Genomic DNA, 15,262 nt, shown 5'->3' with positions numbered 1-15,262 from the left:
GAAGAAGAAAAATATATCAATGATTACAATGCAATCATTGCCCACTTACGGAATGCAAACATAGATGTGCAGTACATTGCAGATAATTCTACTGCAGTTGCATGAAATGTCACAGCATACTTAACCAAAGCAGAAAAGACAGAACTGCAAGACCTCTGGTATGACCTGTCATCAGATAAAACAGTGTCTCAAAAATTATACAGCTTGGGCATAAAAATGCTGTCCCATAGAGAATGTGGATCCTATGAAGCAGCTGATCGTTTAACTGGTACTGCACTGTATGGTAAATCTGAAAATATAGTATGGCTAAGTCTTGGTCCAGCTAAATCTAGAAAAAGAGTTCTAAAATCATACGAAGATATAGAAACAATAGCCAAACATGATCCCAACAGCCAAGACATTTTAAAAAACAATTTATTGGACACATACTACCCAAACAGGAGTACCACTTTGCAAACCATGTGTCTATACCACATAGCCCAAAACTACACATACAAAAATAATATAAAACCTGATGAAAAAAAACGGTAAATACAGAGTGACAAACTGTGAAGGCAGCTTAGTAAAACTCACCAAACCAAATTTAATTAATCATATCAAATTGTCATTAAAGACTCCTCAACGTAAAGAAGTATATTACATGTCCCTGCTACAACTCTTTAAACTATGGAGAAAAGAAGAAGAAATTCTAGATAACTATGACTCATATGAAGACACTTTCAAAGCAAATGAAAGCACTATAACTGATGTAAACTTTAAACAGTACAAAACAATGTTACACAATGAACAGCAACACGAAGAAGAACTCCAGGCCCAACTAGATAAGGACACTCCTGACAGAAGTCAACCTTCTGTAACAGGAAGCCAAGAACCACTGGGAGAGCCACTAATAACAAATGAGGCAGAATTAGCTATGATATAAGTAGAAAACACCATGTGTCAGTATGAAGATAAAGAAGACTTAACTGTACTACAATCAAAACTAAACAATGAGCAACGTAGAATTTTTCATGAAGTAACAAAACAAATTGCACATGGTGTACAACATGAAAATGAAGAATGTTTATGCCATAATTATAAACCTATACTACTGTACGTCAGTGGTGAAGCTGGTTCTGGCAAAACGTTCATAATCAAAATCATCAGTAAATTCCTTCAACAATTGACAAACAACAAACTGTCAGCTGTTGTCACTGCCCCCACAGGTTTAGCTGCCTACAACATAGGTGGTGTCACGTTACACTGATTACTACTATTGCCAGTAGAACACCAGAACAAATTAGACTATTACAAACTTTCTGCAGAAGCTGCAATGGAACTACGCAGAGTATTGACACAAATGAAAATGCTACTAATAGATGAAGTGAGCATGGTCTCCAACCTAATGTTGGCTTTGATTCACCTAGATTACAAGAAGTACTCAAAAGAAACTATGAAGAGCTCTTTGCTGGAAAAAACAAAATTGTTTTCGGAGATCTTCTTCAATTGACACCAGTAAAAGGTGAGCCTATTTTTAAAACATTAGGATACAAATTCTGCCGTAAAACTGTTGGCAGCATTGGAAATGTCAACCTTTGGCAACATTTCCAATACAGATAATTAACAGAAAACATGCGGCAATCTGCAGATCTCACTTATGCCAACATCTTAAAAAGTATCAGAGTTGGTATACTTTCTAAAGAAGCAGAAGCAATATTGAAAACCCGGCACATTCATGCACTTTATGGTGATAATGCATGTGCTGCAGATGTTATGGAACAATTAGCCCACAAAAATGTCAATTGTATGGCCTTAATGCCAACTCTTGCAAGCTGTTTCAAATTCAATGAAATAATGTTATGTAAAGAAATGCAACCAATAATGGAAATTAGCGCCACAGACAAACTAGATGTAAATGGTATGACACTACCCATGTGTGACCAAGCCACAACAAGACTAAATAGTTTAGAAAAATCAATCTCAAACACAGCAGGCTTGGAAAAAATATTGAAATTATCCTTAAATTGCAGAGAAATGCTTAAACGTAATCTTGACGTGGACCAAGGACTAGTTAATGGAGCACTGGGTACAGTTGTTGGCTTTCAAACATACCCACGTGACAACAAAATTCAGTTTGTCAATATTCTCTTTGACAGACTTTCAGAAGTAAAAAGCATAGGACGCTCAACAGCTCGATTCCTTCTCTTCAAAGACATGTATGTACGCAGAGAACAATTTTCTCTAACTCTTGCATACGCAGTCACCATTCATAAATCACAAGGTCTTACCCTAGACAAAGCAATGATAGACATTGGTAACACAGTCTTTAAAGAAGGCATGAGCTACTTAGCACTATCACGCTTACGTACACTTGATGGTCTATTTCTAATCAACTTTGATGCAAGTAAAGTAAACACTGATATTCCTTGCATTTTAGAATACAATATACTTCGCTCATTATACACCCCCATCTAAACACATATTCTGTACCACAAAAAGTAAAACGTTGTAAAAGAATTCTAAATCAAACAGAAATGCAACATGATGTCACTGCAAATCCTCCAAAGAGAGTAAAAGAAACTAAAACTTTATCAAGTACCACAAACATAAAAGAACCCATTAGGGAATGTAAACCTGATACTTCATCAAAGAAGGAAGACAAACTAAAAAAAAATCAATCAGATGCAGAACTACCTGGTCCATTTAAACTCTCAAATATAGTTGGAGTAAGTTGCTACGCAAATGTAGCAATGAATATTCTATTTCAATTGCCACCAATTGTTGACATTTACTTACACATTACAGAGCAATTTTGTTTGCAAATGTTAGTACTTCACAGAAATGCAACAAACAATCCTGATAACACGTATAGTGTTTATGGAATAAGACAACAATTGGACTACTGTGCTGGAATGCTTAAATTCACTATAAACTCACAGGAAGATCCACAAGAATGTCTAATGTACTTACTACAAGTACTGGAAAAAAAAACATACCTATGAATGAAATCTTCCAGATTTCATACATGTGGAAACATACATGCACTCTCTGCAACAATGTGACACAAGAAGAAATCCCTAATGAACGCTTCATATATATATCAATACCTAATTGTGAATCCATTCCATTTCAGCAACTTGTACAAAATGCAAACCATGGTAGATTATGTACTACCTGCAATTCAGATAATCGCTCCATGTTATTAATACAAACACATAGTAAATACGTAATACTAATGCTTCTACATTACAATGCAGATGGTACCAAAAACAACTGCAAGCTGACTGGATTCACACATGGTCAAATATCACTTGGTAAGAAAACCTTCACAACAATAGGTATAATCTACCACACACGAGCCACAACCAATTCAGGGCACTACACTGCAAATATAAAAAAGAAATGTGGATCGTTTGAATGTAATGATAGTACCATTACTATAAAGCAGAGATTACCAGCAAATCTTACAAACGCTTATTTAATGTTCTTAAAACCAAAATTTGATAACTAAACTGTACTTAAACCTTAAGTAAACTTATAGTAAAAAAATATAAACTGTTAGAATATTCCAAAAGCTATCTAACTGCCCAAAGATTCTACAACAACTAATCAGATAAATGAATACCACTAAATTAGAGCAGAAAATAGACAGAATATGCCAATTGGTATCTAACTGTCCCAAAATTTAACAATATCCAAACAGATAAATCAATACCACTAAAATATATTTAAAAAAAATAGACAGTTAGAATACGCCTACTGGTATTTAACTGCTCCAAAATTTTACAATATCCAAACAAATAAATAATATGTTACTGCTCCAGAAAACTGCAACAAGCCAATGTATAAAGCATTAGCCAGAAACAACAAGTGAACACTGAAAACAAACAAACAAATAAACTGTAGCATAACAGAAAAAGGTTTTTTTTTTTTTTAATCCAACATAGATTTTTTTTTCTCCCACAGACCCAATGATTTTAGTAACAAACACAGAAACTGAGCAAATTGCACAGTACTCTGGTTTGTAATCTACTAAATATGAGGGTCCAAAAAAAATGTGTTGATTATACAATGTAATAAGTCATTACAAAATACTAATACTAACCTGCTATTTTCTTTTATCACAGAAATGAACAAGAAATACATGTACTCCAGTTACTAAACCAAACAGTAAGTATATTATAATAAGTACAACCATCGCAGCATATCACATCCATAGTGGCTTATAACTTTGTTCCTTATAAATTTGTTTTTGACTCAAAGTTATAAGCCACTATGAGTGTGATATGCTGTGGTGGTTGTGGCCAGGGAATAGAGTCTTGGGTGCATGGCCAAATGGACAAATGGCCATGCACCCAAGACTCTATTCCCTGGCCACAACCACAGCAGCATATCACACCCATAGAGTCAAACATTTCACCTATGGCCTATGGAAACTTTTAATGTCCGCGGACATTATGAGTGTTCTTAGAACACTTTCAACTTGCCAGCGAAAATACAGACAGCGTCCTCAGAACACCCCCATATTTTTATTTGCGAACATTTCAGGACACCACTAGTGTTCGTAGAACACATTCAGCTTGCCAGCGAACAATACGGAAAGCATCTTTAGGACACCCCCTACGAACATTTCAGGACATCGCGACAGGTCTTAGAACACTTTCAACTTGACAACGAACAATACTGACAGCGTCCTCAGGACACCCCCATTTTGTTTATTTACGAACTTCAGAACACCGCAAGTGTTCTTAGAACTCATTCAACTGCCCATCGAACAATATGGACAGTGTCCTTAGGACACCCCCATTTTGTTTATTTATGAACATTTCAGGACACCACAAATGTTCTTAGAACACATTCAACTTCCCAACGAACAATACGAACAGCGTCCTCAGGACACCCCTATTTTGTTTATTTACGAACATTTCAGGACACCACAAGTGTTCTTAGAACACATTCAACTTCCCATCAAACAATACGGACAGCGTCCTCAGGACACCCCCTACGAACATTTCAGGACACCACGAGTGTTCTTAGAACACTTTAAACTTGACAGCAAACAATACAGAGAGCGTCCTCAGAACAACCCCATTTTGTTTATTTACAAACATTTCAGGACACTACAAGTGTTCTTAGAACACATTCAACTTGCCAGAGAACAATACGGACAGCATCCTCAGGACACCCCCTGCGAACATTTCAGGACACCGCAAGTGTTCTTAGAACACTATAAACTTTACAACTTACAATACGGACAGCGTCCTCAGAACACCCCCATTTTGTTTATTTACGAACATTTCAGGACACCACAAGTATTCTTAGAACACATTCAACTTACCAGAGAACAATACAGACAGCGTCCTCAGGACACCCCCATTTTGTTTATTTACGAACATTTCAGGACACCGCGAGTGTTCTTAGAACAGTTTCAGCTTGCTTGCGAACAAAACAGACACATATTGCGTCCTCAGAACACCCCCCATTTAATTTATTTAGAACATTTCAGAACAGCTGTGTTGTCCGCAGACAAATCGAACACAAGAGCATCTACCACATAAAAAACACAACATTCAACCTATCTCATACACTCCCACCCTCCCCAAACACTCTTACACACCAACACACTCTACTAAATACAAATTTTAAACCAATTTTCACTGCGCTGTCCGCGGACGTCCGCGAATCCAAGATGGCGGGCACTACCCAAAATCTGACGCACTTCACGCTCCACGCCATCCAATCAGCGAACACGTTGCATGTCTGCGGACATCACGCAAGCCGATTGGCCAATCAGGACACTGTCCGCGGAGCGAACAGGGAAGTGTGTCCACTGACCGAACACATATATCACTAATTTTTTATGACCTATTTTTGGTCATTTTAAAAAAAAACTACTGGACGGATTTTCACCAAATCTGCAAAAGCACGCTTTTGGGACCAAGCCGCTACTCCTGCACCAAATTTGATGCAAATCCGTCCAGCGGTTTGGGCTTTAGGCGCGGGCAAAGTTTTTTCCCCCATTCAGTCTATGGGAAAAATAAAGTTTTGGGACCCCCCCTATAACTTTGCCCCCCCTGGATGAATCCTCACCAAACTTTACAAAATAATTCAGAGTGGGCCATATACTTTTTGTTTGCAAAGTTTGGTGTGGATACGTCCAGGGAGAGCGAAGTTATAAGCTGCCCAAAAAGTGTTCACTTAACACAAGTAAGCAACTTAACCACCGTGGAGAAGCACTGCACTATGAAAACAGTAACAGAAAGAAACCTTTGTGGAAAGAACACAGAATATGCAGAATGTAGATGATGCAAGACCCTGGGTAATGCAGCAGATGTGAAAGACAATACATTACAAACAATGTCAATATAAAGGATATATGCTGTTGGAAAATGTGAAAATGGGTTGCATAACTGTATTTAAGGTCCCAAAAGGGGGGAAAGGGGGCTCGGGCCTCTCAATAGTACCTCTATTAGTTATTGGTGGTTCAATGGCTTCAACAGGAAGCAGTTCTTTGTTGATTTAACCAGATTGGGATGCTGGGAGTCATGCTGGTCCAAACAGGTGAACTTGAGTTGAGGGAGTTCAAAGTTGTTCCTTGGTGTGGTTCAAAATTGATGCTTGATTGATGCAATTTGGAGGAATCACCATGGTAGGTTTCAATGTCTGACCAGTTCTGATGGTTGTAACCACTGGGTCGGGTCGACAAGTAATGCAATGCTTCTGGCAGTCCACATCGAGGTCCAGTGGTTTGAAACTATGATACTTTTGGTCTCATGTGATGATCAAAGAGGCAGCGGTACAAAGCCACCCGCAGTGAGTTGATAGGTGATTTGCTCTGCTTGGCAGAATACAGCATTCAGCCAGTTTGATTAATGCAGTAAACAGTGGTTTGAAGAGACTTTGAAGAAGTGCAGCAATAGGGGTCCAAGATATTTGAAGGCCTTCAAACACCATTCACTCTTGTTCGATGTTAGTTAAATGCTAAAGACTGCAGCTACTTGACTTTTGTTGCTGTGAGTCCCACTCCAGGGGTCCAAGGGCATGATTGATCCTTTTCTCTTCACTCACAACCTGGGGAAGTCTAGCTAGCCCCCACGGGAGTCCTTTGCCTCCAGTGAGGGGACTGGGGACCCATGCAGCCGGCAGAAAGACAGGTCTGATCCAACAGCAGTTCATCCCAAATGTGCTCTAGCGACTGGTAGTTAGCAGTTCTTGCCACTACCATGGAACACTCTAACTTTACCTCACTGGTGGAAGACTTTGGAAAGGAATGCTCTCCCAATAGAGGTTCAATACATTCTAATTAAAGTCCTTGAAGGTCCAAAATGAATCAAGGAAGGATTTGGAGGGCCCTACTTATAAAGGGAAAAGCCACCCAGGATTTGGTAAAAACAAGGGTATTTTAAGGGGTCCAATCCCTGTTAAGGTAACAAGTGACTTTTGTCTAATCACATAATACCAAAAGTGCTTTGCTGTGTAGGAAGTTTAGGAGACAGGAAGGAAAGAGAAGCCAGCAGAAAACAAAGAGAGAGGAAACTTTCCACCCTTCTATTCCGCTTTGCCTGACTGCCTAACCTCACCCCATTCCCAATCCTACACTTTAAATGCCTTTTGGTATGAAATTTACCCTCATTTGAGGCAGGTCATTTGGTATTCGGTGTGCCACTTTGATGTTTGCTTCCAAAGGGGTTCCGTCTGGGAGCTATTTGGCTAGAAAGAGGTGTTAACCAACCTCAAAAAGGATCAAAGAAAGGTACCGTTTTTCTTCCCATTGCCCTGCTGGCTAAGCAGTGACAGTCAGTCTGACTATAATACATATAGCCCTTCCATAGCGAGCCAGGGCTCACAGTGCTGACATGTGTACGCTACAAAACAGACTGGCTTTAATAATTATATGCACTACCAGCCACCATACCGAAACCCATGAATGGGTTATATTTCAAGATTACCCTGACACCAGTGGATAGATTATCATAATTATTATGGTTTGTGGTCATAGGTGCAGATTTAAATGCAACCTCTATCTGCCGTGACGTTCCTGTAATTTGCAGTCAAACAGGCACCTGTGACCTCTGAACCTGAGATGGACTTACTAGCATCAAAAAATTAAAAAAGGCAGGGCCCAGACTAGGTGGGGATTCCCCACACTGAATCCAATGTGCACATTATACACATTATACCCCCAAAAGCGATCTGCTTTTCTGACCCCAATATCTCTTTTTTTCACATGTCAAAAGCTGATAAAGTACTTCCTGTGAATACAGTATAAGAAATGTCTAAGGAGGAATATTCTGCCTAACCCTAACAATTTCGAAATCTGCACAGAGCACAAGAGACTACATTTAGGAAACAATTAATGTTTTGCAAATTATAACCAAATGCTTGTGAAATATGTTGATGTCTGTTTTTACAGTGCTTTGTTGGTTCTTTTTAAGCACTCTGAAAAATTGAGGCACAATCGAATGAAGTAACTCACTCAAGGATCATTCAATGTTGGAATATCATGTCTTTTGGACTCACGCTGGTCATTTATCCTTGCACCACATACTATTTGGACTCAATATATTCTGAATGTTACATCATACAACACAATCGTCAAATCAATTTTGCGTTGTTTTTTTGGCAGACATCACAGAACATTAATGTGGCTGTTCTTTGAAAAAAAAAATCAGCTGGGGGAATGTTCTGTTATATTCGGTGCAAAATAATGTTCCCCCCAATGTGAAAGCATCAAATGCTTTCAAAATTGAAAAAGTCAGTTTTGCATGCTGCTCACCTATACTGTTTCTGTCATTTGTGAAATATGACTGAACGCTACTGTCAATCAGGGGTTATTTACATACAAATAGTGCATGTTCTAGAAATGCTGTTATACTTACTGGCTAATTCATGGAATGAATGTGCACCGAAAAGGGAGCGCAAGCGCGAATAACGCAGCGCACGCATGCTAAAGCCATGCACGCAGCCATTCGTTGATTCATGGAATGCGATGCGAGTGTAAACCCTGGGATGTGTGCCAAATCTGTGGGTGGCGCACACGGGCGCACATGTCACTAAATGTCGTGCACGACACGCACAGCAAAAGCACACAACGTGTAGCGCACACAAGAAAAGGGGGTGGAACACAGCGCTTAACACGCAGAATGGGGAACAACGCGTGAACATGTGGGCAACACGGGGGAAGTACCGGAGGTAAATGCTCACAACGCCCACACACGCACTAACAACACGTATTCATGGAATCGAACAGGGGAAACCTGTGCACCAAAAAAGACGCGCTAATCCGGAAACACGTACGCCAGCAGGAAGCAGGAAGCAGGCGTAAGCGGCGCCGCACAGCATAAAAGTGCACGCAAACAACAAACAAGCTCATACGCTACGATGAATATACCGTTCCTCACAGAAGTGATCGTGGGACATCGCAGGAGGAGGAGGATAGCCAGGCCCCGCATTTCTTTTACCCAGGACCAGCCTTTTTGGGATGCCTGATGACCAGGTCTATGGGAGGTAAAGGTTTCCACCACTAATAATCCTAGATCTGGTCAGGGAGTGGGAGGATGACCTCACGTCACCCACCCTGTGCCCCCAAGCCCTGAGGCCCTTGGAAAAGGTGCTCAATATACTGGACTTCTTGGCTACTGGGTCATTTCAGTGGACAAGTGCCATAGTTGGGGGTGTCTCACAGGCAACGCAGTCACACTGCCTACACCAGGTGTTGTCGATCATGACTGCACGCCCCTCAGTCCGCAGGCACATATACATGCTCAGAATACCTGCAGAAAGGCAGGCTGTCATCCAGGACTTTTACGGGTGGCACACTTCCCCAAATTGCTAGGTGCCATTGATTGCACCCATGTGGCTCTACGTCCTCCAGGGCCACTGAGTACATCTATCGAAACCGCAAGCACTGGCATTCCATCAACGTGCAGGGTGTATGTGATGCCAAGGGAATCATCACCTCAGTATATGCCAACTATCTGGGGTCCAGCCATGAGAGTTTCATATTCCGAATGTCACCCCTAAACCAGGACCTGGAAGCTAGGAGGCATGGAAACACATGCCTCTGCACATGTATGCATGTCAGACACTCATAAATGGGAAAACCCAACTAATGACAACCATTATCACCTCTCCAGGGGAGAGTGCCTACCCTCTGAGCACCTACATGATGACACCAATACGTAACCCCACCAAACCACCCGAGGTAAGATGCAACACAGCCCATATTGCAACCCGGGGCATAGTGGAGCGCACATTCAGAGTGCTGAAGTCACGCTTTTGCTCCCTTGACCGCTCCGGTGGGCAGCTGCTATATGCACCCCCCGTAGTGTGCAGGATCATAGTGGCAGCATGTGTCCTGCACAATGTTGCAACCTGGCGGGGCGTGCCGGTGGACATGGTGGTGCCCCCAATCCCCAACCACATGCACGGCTGCTGCGCATGGGAGGTGAAAGGGCACATGGTGAAGCAGCCCGTACCCAGATTGTGGCAAATTTCTTCACCTAAAATCCCACCCCTGCAGAGTGCACACAGGCCTGGCACATACCAGCTGACAATTTATGATGATGACAAAAGGGACAGTCAACTGTCACAACCATACCAGCCTGAGAATGTTTACCTGGAAGTGCTACATTGTGTGCATCCCTAGCTACCTAAACACACCCAATGCTGTGTCAGTAAAAGGCACATATTCATACAGCATGAAGGACTACCCCCTTGCAAAATACTACAACCAAATAGTGGCATGTCACCCAACCCCTCCCTAACCCCATCTCAGCTACCCAACACACCATGGCATGGCATGCTATGTGAAAGCAACCAAATGAATGCACAACACATGACACAAGTGTCATGAAGTGCACTGTCCCAAGTGGAAACAGGTCAGAGAGAATTTCCTCTCACTAATGAAAACAAAACAGCACACGTGAACAAATACTTACCAGCAAGACAACACATTAGTACAGGATCCAACAGTGGCAGCATATGACATTAAAAAATGAAAGTAGTGCAAGTGGCACAACCTGGCAAAGGCAGCACACCGACCCCTTCCAACTGCAGTGTGTTGCTGGTAGGCAAATGTGGCAGTGTACTGCATACAACATGAATTGCATCTGCAATGGAGACGGGCTCGTTAAGACATGAAGAAGCTGCATGTATATATGCAAAAAGTCCTGTATGTAATACTATATACAAATCAACCATGCAGTGGAGAAATCAACACCAATCTCCACTAGGGATGTACACACAGTTTGGACTACAGACTGCCCACACAACTTATGGGAGCCCAATGCCTCTGTGTAAATTACTGTCACTTGGTCACACCCTTTGCGAGCCCATGTAAAGGGGAAGCAGGAGGGGTGTGTGTGTCAGGAACCCAAGTTTCTAACCCAAAGACAGGACAAGCCTGCATGTGCCCAGCTGGAATACACAGTGAATGCCTACGGGAGCCACACAAAGCAACACACTGTAACATGAATTCACAATTTGAAAGAAAATGGTTATGAACAAAAAAGTAAATTAAATTAAATAAAGTAAAAGAAAATGTAAATGAAAAATAAACCAAATAAAGGAAAAATCAGAATACAATTTAAAAAAAACAAATTGAAAATTAAAAGAAAATGAAAATAATCAATAGAAAAAAGAAGAAGAAAAAAGATTATAAATAAATTACATTTTAATTCTAATTTGCAATTTGGAATGAAATATGAAAAGACCAAAAGAAAAAAAAAAGAAAAATGAAAAATGGGCATGTGTCGAACAGGGGGGGGGCGAGGAGGGAGGAGGTACAGGGTGCACCCCAACACCCACATGCTTGGATGTTGAGAAAAAAAGAAAAAACCCTCCATGGGCTCATGGTGTCACGTTTAAAGGTACTCTCCCGTTCCCTCTCCTCACCTGATTCATCTGAGGTGTACCTATGCCCTTCTGAAATCCTCTTTCTTCGTTCCTTCTTGGTTTCTTTTGACTTCTTCTCCTTCTTCTTGTGTAAATAAGGGCAAGCTCCCTCGGAGGCCACCTTGTCCTGTTAGTATACAGAATCAAAGCGCCCCCCATGGAGCAAGCTCCTAAAGTCTTCAAGGGAAAAAGCCTTGCAATGGCAGAAAAAACCCTGGGTAGGATGGAGTTTATCCTTGAAGGATTGGAACAGTCCTTTTGAATGCCAGATAGATGGTAACAGGTCTTTAAGGTTATTCGGGTCCTTTTTGCCCAAAAATATAAGGGAAAGCAAGCAGAGCTGCACAATGGTTTATGGAAGAATCCACTGAAAAGATCACGGAATGAGAAAAAGTGAACCGTCAACGAGAGGACATTGGAATCAGAATGAAAAGGCGAAATAAAGCACATAAAAGGCAAACAGAGGAAGATGGCGACCAGCGCTAAACAGGTAAGAAGTACAGGTAAGTAATAAACAAAATATAGAAAGACACGAATGAGGAACCCACGTGAACCATGATACCAGCCCCCACACGGGTGGCGTCACTGAACATTACTGATTAAAGGCAAGTGGGGAAAGAATTACAGATAGGAATGAAAAAGGGAAAGTTTAAAAAGAAGTATGTTAAAATAGGAATAATAAATAGATAGATACCAAGAATGATAGAGAAAAGAAATCGCCAAAACGGAGCGGCTTCCAGATGGATAAAACGCAAGGAAGTATCTGGAAGTGTATGCCTATAAACATCCGTCGGCTATATTGGAAGGAGACTAGACTGCTAACCACGGTTCTAGTGTACAGGACTGTTCAAACTCCATCTCTTCCAAAGCCGCCAAGGACGGAACATGACACATTAGCCGGTCAAGTGGCACAGCGAGTAGAGCGCTCGCTTTGACATCCGTGCAGAGCCTGCTAACGCAGGTTCGAATCCCGGCAGGGCCAAACTCAGCCTTTCATCCTTCCGAGGTTGATAAATGAGCACCACACACCGTGGGTAATAATAAGCAGCGCTCAGATACCTGAGGGTTTGTAGCGCTATATAAGTGCCTAATTATTATTATTATTATTATGACCTGTACGGCTACCCACAGTCGAAGAACTGCTGTCGCTGTCATCACCCTCTGGTGGTACATTGGAAGGTACGCGTGATATGGGAGGAAGACCACGCAAAGCCCTGGCATGCTCCTCCATGGCAGCAAGCATGTGGGTCTGAAAGGTTTGGTTCTGCAGGATGATGTTACAGAGATCCCCATGCAGCACCTCACGGTTAGCATGCATTTCTGCCTGTAAGGCCTCGCGTGGTGCCTGGATCTCCTCATGGGTTGCCTGGAGCTCAGCTGAGAGTGTGCGTGTTAGCTGCTCCAGCTGCTGTTCTGACTTCGTACTCTGGGGCACCTCAAGTGCACCCAGAGTATCTCTGGGGGACCTGTGTTCTAACCTCAGGGCATCCCTGTGGGCCTGTGACTCTGCAGATGTGGCTGTGCGCAGAGTTTCCAGTCCAGCCCATCGGTCCCTGTTGGACGCCGACATGTCCTCCCTGTGTGAGCGGCACATGGACTCTTTTGCCTGCTGCTGGAGCTCCACCTGCCTTTCAGGGGGGAGAATGGAAGTGGCCACCCTATCCACGGCCTGAGCCATCATCTCACATGATGCCCCCTGTTGTGCTGCAATAGTATACATGGAGTTCTCCCACACAGTATTGCCTGGTGGTGCACGGCCACTGCGTTGGCGGGCACCACACCTGTTTGGGGCAAGGTGATGTGCACCTTGCTGTGCTGGCACTGCCTGAGGCTGCAGTCCTGCAGCCTCAATGGTGGGTGGGTGGGTGTCAGACATGTGTCGGGGCCTGCTGGCAGGTACCCATCAATGGTGGGTGAGTGGTTGGGAGACATGAGTCAGGGCCTGCTGGAAGGTGTCCGTCAATGGTGGGTGGGTGGGGGACATGAGTCGGGGCTCACAGTGCGCTCACAAGTGCATGGTGCTATGTGGGCTGCCTGCAGGGCATGGTCAGGGGTGTAGGGTAGTCCCCTGTGGTGTGGGATGCCTTCAGGGCATGGTCAGGGGTGTAGGGTAGTACCCCGTGGTGTGGGCTGCCTGCAGGGCATGGGGAGGGGGGAAAGGGCACACCCAGGAGGGGCCACAATACCAAATCGCTTGTAAAACTCCCCACGTACCCACGAAATACATGTACCCCGCTCTAACCAGGCCTATAGCGTGTGAAACTTCCGCGCACGCCCGAAATACATGTAACCCCTCTCGCCAGGACTATTGCATGTGAAACTTCCAATGCACCCCCGAAATACACGTACCCCGCTCGCGCAAGGCCTATCACATGTGAAAATACCCGCGCACCCCCGAAATACACGTACCCCGCTCGCCCAAGGCTTATCACGTGTGAAACTCCATGTGCACCCCCGAAATACACGTAACCCGCTCGCCCAAGGCCTATCGCATGTGAAACTTCCTGCACACCATCTGAAATACACATACCCCGCTCGCGCCAGTCCTATCGAATGTGAAACTTCCCACGCACCCCCTGGAATATGCGAGGGCACCCCATCCACCCTGGGCATGCCCCACAGGCAGCCCACTCACCCTCCCCATGCCCCACAGGCAGGCCATCCACCCTGGGCATGCCCCACATGCAGCCCACACCACAGGGGGTACTTTATCTACGCAATTTACCTGGCGCGAGCGGGGTACCCGTATTCCGAGGGGTGCGCGAATACATTTTCACGTGTTTTGGCTGCTTTGAGCAGGATACGCGTATTATTTTCATGCGATTACAGTGTAGCGGCCCTGTAAACTGGTCCAGGGTTAGCGCGGCCCTTTGCGCCACTTTGGGGATTTCAATGGCTTTTCCTTGTGCAAGGGGCGTTCTTGGGGGCCGTAACTGGCACTGCGGGATGTTCGCTGCGCCAGCGATCAAATTGGCTTGGAAATTCCATGAATACGCGGTGTACCAGAATGCTATTTAGCGCACACTCCCTCTCTGCGCTGCTCACGTGCGCTGCCTCTGCGCTGAAATCTATGAATTACCCCCTTAATATTAAACAGAACTATAGACATCCTTTATCTGATTAGGGCTCAGACCAGTAAAGTAAAAAAGTGGCCAAAGATTGAGCTACGCATTGAGACTATGAAGCTATCAATTGTACTACTGCAAATTGTAAAGCAAAACGGTTTTCTGCACGCCACAAAATAAATATATTTTAAGTGATCTTTTTATATTTCATAATTACCTCCGTCTGATATGTCATATTCCCTGCTGTGAAACTGAAATGAGAATATGTATGTTTAATACGCATAACTCTTTCCGTATTGTTATTATTCCACTTACCAATGCTT

This window comes from Ambystoma mexicanum, chromosome 7p (assembly GCF_040938575.1).
Source record: "Ambystoma mexicanum isolate Mex_15411 chromosome 7p, UKY_AmexF1_1, whole genome shotgun sequence".
NCBI lineage: Eukaryota > Metazoa > Chordata > Amphibia > Caudata > Ambystomatidae > Ambystoma > Ambystoma mexicanum.
The sequence above is the reverse complement of the archived record's forward strand: the minus strand, read 5'-3'. Positions refer to the sequence as shown.